Source organism: Salmo salar, chromosome ssa24, assembly GCF_905237065.1.
Source record: "Salmo salar chromosome ssa24, Ssal_v3.1, whole genome shotgun sequence".
In the NCBI taxonomy this organism is placed as follows: domain Eukaryota; kingdom Metazoa; phylum Chordata; class Actinopteri; order Salmoniformes; family Salmonidae; genus Salmo; species Salmo salar.
Genome location: NC_059465.1, coordinates 18,369,124 through 18,381,128, shown reverse-complemented (window position 1 = coordinate 18,381,128; position 12,005 = coordinate 18,369,124). Strand labels below are relative to the sequence as shown.

Below are 12,005 nucleotides of genomic sequence, written 5' to 3'. Positions count from 1 at the left end.
TTCTCACCTACCTATTTTATCCCTGAGGCCAAATCAAGTCAAATCAAATCAAATGTTAATGGTCGCGTACATATATTTTGCAGAGGTTATCGTAGGTGCAGTGAAATACTTGTTTCTAGCACCTCACAGTGCAGTAATACCTAACTAAAATAAGGCAAAGACTACTATGAAATGATGTGATTTATATGGCGTCATATGATATCCCTGCACATTAAATGATATAAGACGTACTATGCTCCACATCCATCCTGGTGCAGGGATAGAGAGAGCTGTAGACAGTCACAGAGCCGGGACATCAGACAGAAGCAGGTATTAGAGAGGGATGTGGGTGCAGGCCTGCCACTGTTCAGGCAGGGAGAGGGGGAGAGCCACCATTTTGAAACAGTCGACTGGAGCCGAGTATGTCACGCCATGTTTAAGGGTCATCTAGATCAGACCTCCACTTTGTCCTCGTCAGGTTCCCCATATCTCCGCCCATGGGTGTCATCACTCTCCATTTCACAGAGGCAGCCGTTCTGACACACAGTGACTGAGTGTCTGCACAACATAGAGCCTGACGACCCCAAAGCAACCGCTGATTGATTGGTTGACTATGATGTGCATGTGTATGACTGAGTAGAGGTGTGAGAGTCTTGTGTGTGTTTATTCACGCGTGTGTCTGTGTGTGTTTTGTGTCTGTGTAGCGTGTGTACCGTGTAGGGTATTTCATGGTGTTCGACTGAGATGGTGTGTGAGAGACAGAAAGAGAGAGAAAGCGAGAGGAGAAATAGAAAAGAAAAAGCAACGTCCATGTTTAGTATAAATCATTGAGTGAATGTGTGCTTGGATGTTCCTGTGTGTGTCAGAGAGAGTGTGTGAATGTGCATGTTCAGTTTATACCAAGGTGTGAATGTTTCCCATGACACTCCCTCTGGATGGTTTAGACTGGGCATGCTAATGTACTGTATATTGGCTCTGGGAGCTGGATGGAGATGAGCCACTGGGAGTGACTGAGCAAGGCTGAGCTTAACTTGAACTCCCTCTAATAGAAAAGCCAGAGAACTGTAATGCTGTCATACAGCATGACTGTAATCAAATCACTGTCTCCCTCCCTCTGCCAGACACCACGCAACATGCCTGTATATCAACATGCCTCTGTAAGTCATGCCAACAGTATGTAAAGACAGTGCCTAGTACTGCCTTCATTCAAATCAGCCAAGTCTCATGTTACAGTATGTTCATCATCATTCCATTACATTTAACAGTCACCAAATGTACTTACGACTATTCAACTAATACACAATAATGAGCGAATAAGTAAGGGATAATCAACGAGGGGCAATGCATTCTATGGAAAATACACAATAATGAGCGAATAAGTAAGGGATAATCAACGAGGGGCAATGCATTCTATGGAAAATACACAATAATGAGCGAATAAGTAAGGGATAATCAACGAGGGGCAATGCATTCTATGGAAAATACACAATAATGAGTGAATAAGTAAGGGATAATCAACGAGGGGCAATGCATTCTATGGAAAATAATCAACAAGGTGGAAGGTGTGTTCCAGGATGTGTTAGTGGAACTGACCTTCCATGGAGTTGCATTATTTTCCAGAGAATACATAGAGTCCCGAGTTGATTATCCCTTTTATACCATGGCTATAATTTCACACATTTGCCAGTAAAAATGTGTTCAACATCCACTTAAGTAGCTAGCTAGCAAGTTTACTAGATAGCTACAGTAGTTGCCGTGGTAACCAAGCAAACATACTTGCTAGTTTAACTAACCAAACCATGGGTGCATTCGTAAATTCAGAGCATTGTCAGAATGTCCGTTCCTAAATTCACCCTCGAAGCGTTCAGAGTGCACACTGGACGCTCTGGCCGATGAGTAGGGTTGATCCGAGCGTTCTGAACTCTTAACTGCAGTCAAGCACCCACGCTAACTGGCTAACGTTGGCTAGCTTGCTAGCTACTTCCAGACACAAATGAGAGAACACCTCACTCTGACCATTTTACCTGCCCTATCGGAGCTGGTTAGGCTGTTTTAATGTTATCCAGAGCATTGGTGACTATGCTGCTGGCAACAATTTAATAACGTATTTTTTCCCGGACGTTTATTGACACCTGTCATATTCAATGGGTGTTGAACGTTCGTAAATGCATCAGTTATTCTCATCTCTGGCACACTCAGACGATAGTGCTCTGAAATCGGAGTAGATAGCCAGAGTGAATTTACAAACGCACCCCATAAGTCCTAGCTTGCTATTATGCAAATCAAATTCAACACTGTTTTCAATTCGGCTTCTGCTTTCAAAAGCAGCTCTAATAAAACATGTAAAAATTAACTATAGCCATTGAATTCTACAAATACTGTGCGTTATAGGAAATAATGCACGCTCTAGAATGCCCTTCAAGCCAATCAGAAAGGAGTATTCAACAATAAGTAAGGGATAATCAACAAGGGGCTATGTGTTCAATGGAAAATAATGAGCGATGTGGAAGGTGTGTTCTATGACAAGCTAGCGGAGTGGAACTGTGGAAATGACCTTCCACCAGAGTTGCATTATTTTCCAGAGAACACATGTGTTGATTATCCCTTCTATACCATGGCTATAATTTAACACATTTGCTGCTAGAAATGTGTTCATTTGCGGGTATAAATGTGTTCAACATCCACTGAAATAGCTAGCAAGTTAACTAGATACAGGTCGCTACAGAAGTAGCTGTGGTAACCAAACAAACAGACTTGCTAGTTTAGCTAACCAAACCATCAGTCCTAGCTTGATATTCTGAAAATCTAATTAAACCTTGCCTATAATGTTTTCAATTCAACTTTTGCTTTCAAAAGCAGTTCAAACACAGAATATGTAAGAATGAACTATAGCCATTGAATTCTACCATGCATACTGTATATATTGTGCATTATAGGGAAATAATGCACACTCTAGAATGCCCTTCAAGACAATCAGAAACAAGTATTCAACAATGCCATGGTATAATTAAGAAATAAGGCCTGATGGGATGTGGTATATGGCCAATATACCACGGCTACGGGATGTTCTAATGCACAACACAACGCAGAACGCTGAGTGCCTGGACACGGCCCTTAGTCGTGGTATATTGGCCATATATCACAAACCCCCGAGGTGGCTTATTGCTATTATAAACAGGTTACCAACATAATTAAAAGAGTAAAAAAATATGTTTTGTCATTCCCGTAGTATACGGTCTGATATACCACAGCATTCAGCCAATCAGCATTCAGGGCTCGAACCACCCAGTTTATAACATAGAATAAATAACTACATTGTTGGTTAAGGGCTTGTAAGTAAGCATTTGACTGTAAGGTCTACATCTGTTGTATTCGGCGCATGTGACAAATAACATTTGATTTGAATAAACATACGTCAGGTTGTATTCACAGTAATTTACTGTAGGTGTCCATGACCTAATGTACCTTAACTACCATTCTAGCAATGTGAGGAACTTCATTATGACTGGAAATAATTAGTGGGAGCAATGTGTGTAATGGGCTCTCAGCTCCCAACAGCACAGTCAATAGCCTGGAAATGGAAACTCGCCTCTGATCACTAATGAGAATATTGTGGAGGGGCAAAAAAGAGGGTGGGAGTCACTTGGGATAAGAAGAAAAGCTAGGCAGCAAGGCCCTGATTGCCTAGGGTTGAAGAATACTAGTGTTGTGCTATAAAACAAACTAGCACTCACGCTGTGAGTTTTACTATGTTATTTTTATACCAAGATGATAATCAAATTCACTGACAATCAGATTAGAAATGTCATCTTGGGTCTGTGGATGTCCTTTACAGCCAATAATGTATTAGTGGTATTATTCACTATGATCGCAGCATCTAATAGGGTTTTTTAATCCCCTCCATTGATTTACACTAGAAAAGGGTTGTGGTGGAAGTCTCATCAATGGAATCACTAACCCAGCAGCTCATGCAGCCAGCCCTCCTTGGTTAGGACTGAATGCCAGTAAACAACACAGAAAGGCAGTGAGAAAAACCCCAGTCTGTACCTGTGAGCTAGTCAGAGTAGCTCATTTAAATCTATAAAACAAATGTCTCAGAATTAAATGCTGTGCTACTCCCCCCACTTCTTCACATCTCCTCTGAAATTAACGCAAAGGAACACTCAAATTTCCTTCAAGCTATGGGCAATTTCTGCCTAGATGGCTACAAAGTGCGCGGGTCAATCAATCAGCGGTTGCTTTGGGGTCGTCAGGCTCTATGTTGTGCAGACACTCAGTCACTATGTGGTCGTCATGCCATTGCACCACAGGCTATGATTGAAAATTTAATGAGCATGCCTGGGAAATAGCCCCTTGGTCTCTCGGTCTCCTTCTCCCTTTCTCTGTCTTCCTCTACTCCAGGGTTTATAAAACCAGGAGCCTCAACACGCCAGTAAATTAAACCGCCCTTTCCTAAGACTCCCTTCTCCCTAGGCTGGAAAAAACACAACAGTCTATGAAATCAATGCACTCATTAAGACATTTTGATGGCCTCTATATTTGGCAGTGGTATGAAAGTAAATGGCGGGCTTAGCTTTTGTTCCTCTTCATTTGCATGCCACTTGGTGAGCTGTGTTATTCCTCCTTGTGGCAGGACCCCCCTACACCTCCACATCACAACCCGCCCTGTTTCCCTGGCGATACCTCCCTGAATTATTGATGTTTCCACAACCTCGCCCCCCGCCACTTTAAATAGTGGGATATCCAGGCTCTGCTGGGTCTCCCAGGAACCCTCAGTGCTCACTGTCCCAGTGACAATATCTAATAAAGCAGTGCAAGAGGAGGGGGGAGATGCAGCCTGACATTAAAATCAATTGCTTCCCTACAACCAGTCTATGATTTGAACCCATCTTTATTACTTCACGGGATTGCCTAAGGCAACAAATGGGATTCTATCAGTATGAGAGGAAACAACAGATAGAGAAATTAATCTCTGGGTATCTTTCCTTTAAGGAAAGCAGTTAGGGAGAATGAGGAAATCTAAATATTGATATAGTTTAATGTGGTGATGTGCCTGGTGTTGATACTCAAGCAGAAATACACTACTTTGCCAAAAGTATGTGGACACCTGCTCGTCGAACATCTCATTCCGAAAATATGGGCCTTAATATGGAGTTGGTCACCCTTTTGCTGCTACAACAGCCTCCACTCTTTTGGGAAGGCTTCCCACTAGATGTTGGAACATTGTTGCTGGGACTTGATTCCATTCAGCCACAAGAGCATTAGAGAGGTCGGGCACTGATGTTGGGCGATTAGGCCTGGCTTACAGTCGGCGTTCTAATTCATCCCAAAGGTGTTCGATGGAGTTGAGGTCAGGGCTCTGTGCAGGCCAGTCAAGTTCTTTCACACCGATCTCAACCACCCATTTCTGCATGGACCTCGCTTTGTGCACCGTGGCATTGTCATGCTGAAACAGGAAAGAGCCTTCCACAAAACTGTTGACATTCGGGGTTCCGGGGCTCACTCAGGGCTCCCGAGTGGCGCCACGGTCTAAGGCAGTCGCTGGATCGAATCCAGGATGTATCACATCCGGCTGTGATTGGGAGTACCATAGGGCGGCGCACAATTGGCCCAGCGTCGTCCGGGTTTGGCCGGGGTAGGCTGTCATTGTAAACAAACATTTGTTCTTAACTGACTTGCCTAGTTAAATAAAGGTTAAATAAATACAAATAAAAAAAATTGATTTTCCTTCACTGGAACTAAGGTGCCTACCACGAACCATGAAAAACAGCCCCAGAACATTATTCCTCCTCCACCAAACTTTACAGTTGACTCTATGCATTGGGGCATGTAGCGTCTCCTGGCATCCGCCAGATTGGACTGCCAAATGGTGAAGCGTTATTTGTCACTCCAGAGAACACATTTCCACTGAGTCCAATGGCGGCGAGCTTTACACCACTCCAGCTGACTCTTGGCATTGCACATGGTGATCTTAGGCTTATGTATGGCTGCTCGGCCATGGAAACCCATTTCATGAAGCTCCAGATGAACAGTTCTTGTGCTGACATTGCTTCCAGAGGCAGTTTGTAACTTGGTAGTGAGTGTTGCAGACATTCTTTTACTTCAGCACTCGGCGGTCCCATTCTGTGAGTTTGTGTGGCCTACCACTTCGCGGCTGAGCCGTTGTTGCTCCTAGACATTTTCACTTCACAATAACAGCACTTACATTTGACCGGGGTAGCTCTAGCAGGGCAGAAATCTGACGAACTGACCTTTTGGAAAGGCGGCATCCAAAGACAGTGCCACGTTGAAAGTCACTGAGCTCTTCAGTAAGGCAATTCTACTGCCAATGTTTTCCTATGAAGATTGCATGGCTGTGTTCTCGATTTTATACACCGGTCAGCAATGGGTGTGGCTGAAATAGGCGAATCCACTAATTTAAAGTGGTGTCCACATACTTTTGTATATATAGTGTAACTGGCTGGCTGTGTGATTCAATTGTTTTCATATATTTGCGTATCCTCGGAAGCTCTCGCTCTCTCTCCTGTAACAGTGTGTGATTTACATCGTGTGTGTGAAAGAATGGCACAGATGTGTGTGAATTCCCAAGGTCTCTGAATGTATGTTTTATAACTGTGCTTCAGAAGGGGGGAGAGAGGGGGATACTGCAGCCACACAGCAGCACACTCAGTCTGTCAGGGAAACCATGTGTGAAACGACAAATCAGACACACAAACACACACAAATGCAGGTATAAACGACGATAGACACACACAACACTTCGATAAAAACAACTATGTGTGATATCTCTTACACCCATGGGCTTTCCCTAAGGGTGGCTTAAAACGCTGAGTGTGATTCTAGCCTCATGAAATCCAATTCCTGTAGCTGACATTGTTGATGTCCACATGGACTAACTACCAACACATCCACTAATTCCACCAGGTCAAACACCTTAATGTTATTGGTGTAATCATTCCCAGTGTACCTGCAGAGCTAGAGTGGTGCTGTTCAAGTGAAAGCACTGAGGTAAACAGAATAAAGGAGATTAGATCCCAACAACAGCATCATTTATCACTGTGAACATCTATTATTCATCTCTCTCTCTCTCTAGCAAACAAAATATACCTAGTGTGCACATAAATTACCCAAATGATGCTTAATATAGTGAGCTCCATAGGTATTGGGACTGACACATTTTTTGCGGTTTTGCCTCTGTACTCCATCACTTTGGATTCGAAATGATAAAATGACTATGAGGTTAAAGTGGAGAATGTCAGCTTTAATTTAAGGGTATTTTCATCCATATCATGTGAACCCGTTAAGAAATTAATGCACTTTTTGTAGATAGTCCCCCCATTTTAAGGGACCAAAAGTCACTTATATGTGTATTAAAGTAATAAAAGTTTAGTATTTTGTCCCATATTAATAGCACGCAATAATTACATCAAGCTTGTGACTCTTCAAACTCATTGGATGCATTTTCTGTTTGTTTTGGATGTGTTTCAGATTATTTTGCCCAATAGAAATGAATGGTAATGTCACGTCCTGACAAGTAAAAGGGGTTGTTTGCTTTTGTAGTTTGGTCAGGGCGTGGCAGGGGGTGTTTGTTTAGTGTGTTTCGGGGTTTTTGGTTGATGTTCTATGTTTTCTATTTCTATGTGGGTTTTCTAGTTTTCTATGTCTATGTTAGTTTTGTCAATGACCTCCAATCAGAGGCAGCTGTTTGTTGTTTTCTCTGATTGGAGGCCATATTTAAGTGTGTTTGTTTTCAATTGTGTTTGTGGGTGGTTGTTTCCTTGTATAGTCTGAGCACCTTACGGGACTGTTTTTTCGTCGTTTGTTTTGTATAAGTATTTTTTTCCTTCTAAATAAAAAGAAGATGAGCACCTTAACCGCTGCATATTGGTCCGATGATTTCTCCACCTCAGACGACGAACTGTATGACAGGTAAGTAATGCATTGTGTCATTTTGGAGTCACTTTTATTCTAAATAAGAATAGAATATGTTTCTAACCACTTCTACATTAATGTTGATACTACCTTGATTACGGATGTCCAGAATTAATCGTGAATAATGATGAGTGAGGAAGTTAGTCGCACAAATCATACCCACAAGACATGCTAACCTCTCAATATTACAATAACAGGGAATGTTAGCATTTTTGGGGGGTATGAGAGTTTTATTAATGTCGGGGGAGAAGGGCCTTGGTCAGGGACGTGACCAAGAACCCGATGCTCACTCTGACAGAGCACCAGAGTTCCTCTGTGGAGATGGGAGAACCTTCCAGAAGGACAAACATCTCTGCAGCACTCCACCAATCAGGCCTTTATGGTAGAGTGGCCAGACGGAAGCCACTCTTCAGTAAAAGGTACATGACAGCCCGCTCTCAGACCATGAGAAACAAGATTCTCTGGTTTGATGAAACCAAGATTGAACTCTTTGGCCTGAATGCCAAGTCTCATGTCTGGAGACTTGTGGCGAACTAATTACAATTGAGCAATTGGAGTGATAGATGTGCAGAAGATGAATGTGCAAGTAGAGATACTGGAGTGCAAAGGAGCAAAAAAATAAATAACAATATGGGGATGAGGTAGTTGGGTGGGCTGTTTACTGATGGGCTATATACAGGTGCAATGATCGGTAAGCTGCTCTGACAGCTGAAGCTTAAATTTAGTGAGGGAGATATAAGTCTCCAGCTTCAGTGATTTTTGCAATTCGTTCCAGTCATTGGCAGCAGAGAACTGGAAGGAAAGGCGGCCAAAGGAGGAGTTGGCTTTGGGGGTGATCAGTGAAATATACCAGCTGGAGCGCATGCTACGGGTGGGTGCTGCTATGGTGACCAGTGAACTGAGATAAGGCGAGGCTTTACCTAGCAAAGACTTACAGATGACCTGGAGCCAGTGGGTTTGGCGATGAATATGAAGCGAGGGCCAGCCAACGAGAGCATACAGGTAACAGTGGTGGGTAGTATATGGGGCTTTGGTGACAAAACGGATGGCACTGTGATAGACAGCATCCAATTTGCCGAGTAGAGTGTTGGAGGCTATTTTGTAAATGACATCGCCAAAGTCAAGGATCGGTAGGATAGACAGTTTTACGAGGGTATGTTTGGCAGCATATGTGAAGGATGCTTTGTTGCGAAATAGGAAGCCAATTCTAGATTTAATTTTGGATTGGAGATGCTTAATGGTTTACAGTCTAACCAGACACCTAGGTATTTGTAGTTGTCCACATATTCTAAGTCAGAACAGTCCAGAGTAGTGATGCTAGACGGGCAGGCAGGTGCGGGCAGCGATCGGTTGAAGAGCATGCATTTAGTTTTACTTGCATTTAAGAGCAGCGGGATGCCACGGAAGGAGTGTTGTATGGCATTGAAGCTCGCCTGGAGTTTTGTTAACACAGTGTCCAAAGAAGGGCCAGAAGTATACAGAATGGTGTCGTCTGCGTAGAGGTGGATCAGAGAATCACCAGCAGCAAGAGCGACATCATTGATGCATACAGAGAAAAGAGTCGGCCGACAATTGAACCCTGTGGCAGCCCCATAGAGACTGCCAGAGGTCCGGACAACAGGCCCTCTGATTTGACACACTGAACTCTATCAGAGAAGTAGTTGGTGAACCAGGCGAGGCAGTCATTTGAGAAACCAAGGCTGTTGAGTCTGCCAATAAGAATGCGGTGATTGACAGAGTCGAAAGCCTTGGCCAGGTCGATGAATACAGCTGCATAGTATTGTCTTTTATCGATGACGGTTATGATATCGTTTAGGACCTTGAGCGTGGCTGAGGTGCACCCATGACCAGCTCGGAAACCAGATTGTATAGCGGAGAAGATACGGTGGGATTCGAAATGGTCGGTGATCTGTTTGTTTACTTGGTTTTCGAAGACTTTAGAAAGGCAGGGTAGGATAGATATAGGTCTGTAACAGTTTGGGTCTGGAGTGTCTCCCCCTTTGAAGAGGGGGATGACCGCGGCAGCTTTCCAATCTTTAGGGATCTCAGACAATACGAAAGAGAGGTTGAACAGACTAGTAATAGGGGTTGCAACAATTGTGGCGGAAATTTAGAAAGAGGGTCCAGATTGTCTAGCCCAGCTGATTTGTAGGGGTCCAGATTTTGCAGCTCTTTCAGAACATCAGCTATCTGGATTTGGGTGAAGGAGAAATGGTGGGGGCTTGGGCAAGTTGCTGTGGGGGATGCAGAGCTGTTGACCGGGATAGGGGTAGCCAGGTGGAAAGCATGGCCAGCCGTAGAAAAATGCTTATTGAAATTCTCGATTATCGTAGATTTATCGGTGGTGACAATGCTTCCTAGCCTCAGTGCAGTGGACAGCTGGGAGGAGGTGCTCTTATTCTCCATGGACTTTACAGTGTCCCAGAACTTTTGGGAGTTTGAGCTACAGGATGCAAATTTATGTTTGAAAAATATAGCCTTTGCTTTCCTAACTGCCTGTGTATACTGGTTCCTGAATTCCCTGAAAAGTTGCATATCGCGGGGGCTATTCGATGCTAATGCTGTACGCCTCAGGATGTTTTTGTGCTGGTCAAGTGAACCAAGGGCTATATATGTTCTTAGTTCTACATTTTTTTAATGGGGCATGCTTATTTAAGATGGTAAGGAAAGAACTTTAGAATAACCAGGCATCCTCTACTGATGGAATGAGGTCAATATCCTTCCAGGATACCCGGGCCAGGTCGATTAGAAAGGCCTGTTTGCTGAAGTGTTTTAGGGAGCGTTTGACAGTGATGAGGAGTAGTCGTTTGACCACGGACCCATTACGGACGCAGGCAATGAGGCAGTGAGGCAATGAGGCAGAGGTGTATTTAGAGGGCAGGTTGGTCAGGATGATATCTATGAGGGTGCCCGTGTTTACGGATTTAGGGTTGTACCTGGTAGGTTCCATGATAATTTGTGTGAGATTGAGGGCATCAAGCTTAGATTGTAGGACGGGCCGGGTGTTAACCTGTTGGGTCTAGGGGGCAGCATTTGCACGTCTGGATAAAAAAATGTACCCGATTTAATCTGGTTACTAATCCTACCCAGTAACTAGAATATGCATATACTTATTATATATGGATAGAAAACACTCTAAAGTTTCCAAAACTGTTTGAATGGTGTCTGTGAGTATAACAGAACTCATTTGGCAGGCAAAACCCTGAGACATTTTCTGACAGGAAGTGGATACCTGATGTGTTGTATTGACTTTAAACCTATCCCATTGAAAAACACAGGGGTTTAGGAATATTTTGGCACTTCCTATTGCTTCCACTAGATGTCACCAGCCTTTACAAAGTGTTTTGAGTCTTCTGGAGGGAGATCTGACCGAACAAGAGCCATGGAACGGTGATGTCCCATTAGACACCTGGCGCGCTACTTCATGTTGGGTACCCTCGTTCCAATACGTTATAAAAGACTATGCATTCGTCCACCTTGAATATTATTCATGTTCTGGTTAAAAAAGGCCCTAATGATTTATGCTATACAACGTTTGACATGTTTGAACGAACGGAAATATATTTTTTCCCCTCGTTCATGACGAGAAGTCCGGCTGGCTTACATCATGTGCTAACGAGACGGAGATTTTTGGACATAAATGATGAGCTTTTTTGAACAAAACTACATTCGTTATGGACCTGTGATACCTGGAAGTGACATCTGATGAAGAGAATCAAAGGTAATGGATTATTTACATAGTATTTTCGATTTTAGATCTCCCCAACATGACGTCTAGTCTGTATCGCAACGCGTATTTTTCTGGGCACAGTGCTCAGATTATTGCAAAGTGTGATTTCCCAGTAAGGTTATTTTTAAATCTGGCAAGTTGATTGCGTTCAAAAGATGTAAATCTATAATTCTTTAAATGACAATATAATATTTTACCAATGTTTTCTATTTTTAATTATTTAATTTGTGACGCTGACTTGACTGCCGGTTATTGGAGGGAAACGATTTCCTCAACATCAATGCCATAGTAAAACGCTGTTTTTGTATATAAATATGAACTTGATAGAACTAAAAATGCATGCATTGTCTAACATAATGTCCTA

The 12,005-nt window shown here is 43.1% G+C and overlaps 1 protein-coding gene across 2 annotated transcripts in view; it reads right to left on the bottom strand.

Annotated features, from left to right (window-relative positions):
• Positions 1-12,005, bottom strand: part of LOC106585320 (tetratricopeptide repeat protein 28) — a 442,041-nt gene that overhangs the window by 352,131 nt on the left and 77,905 nt on the right. The window lies entirely within an intron of this gene.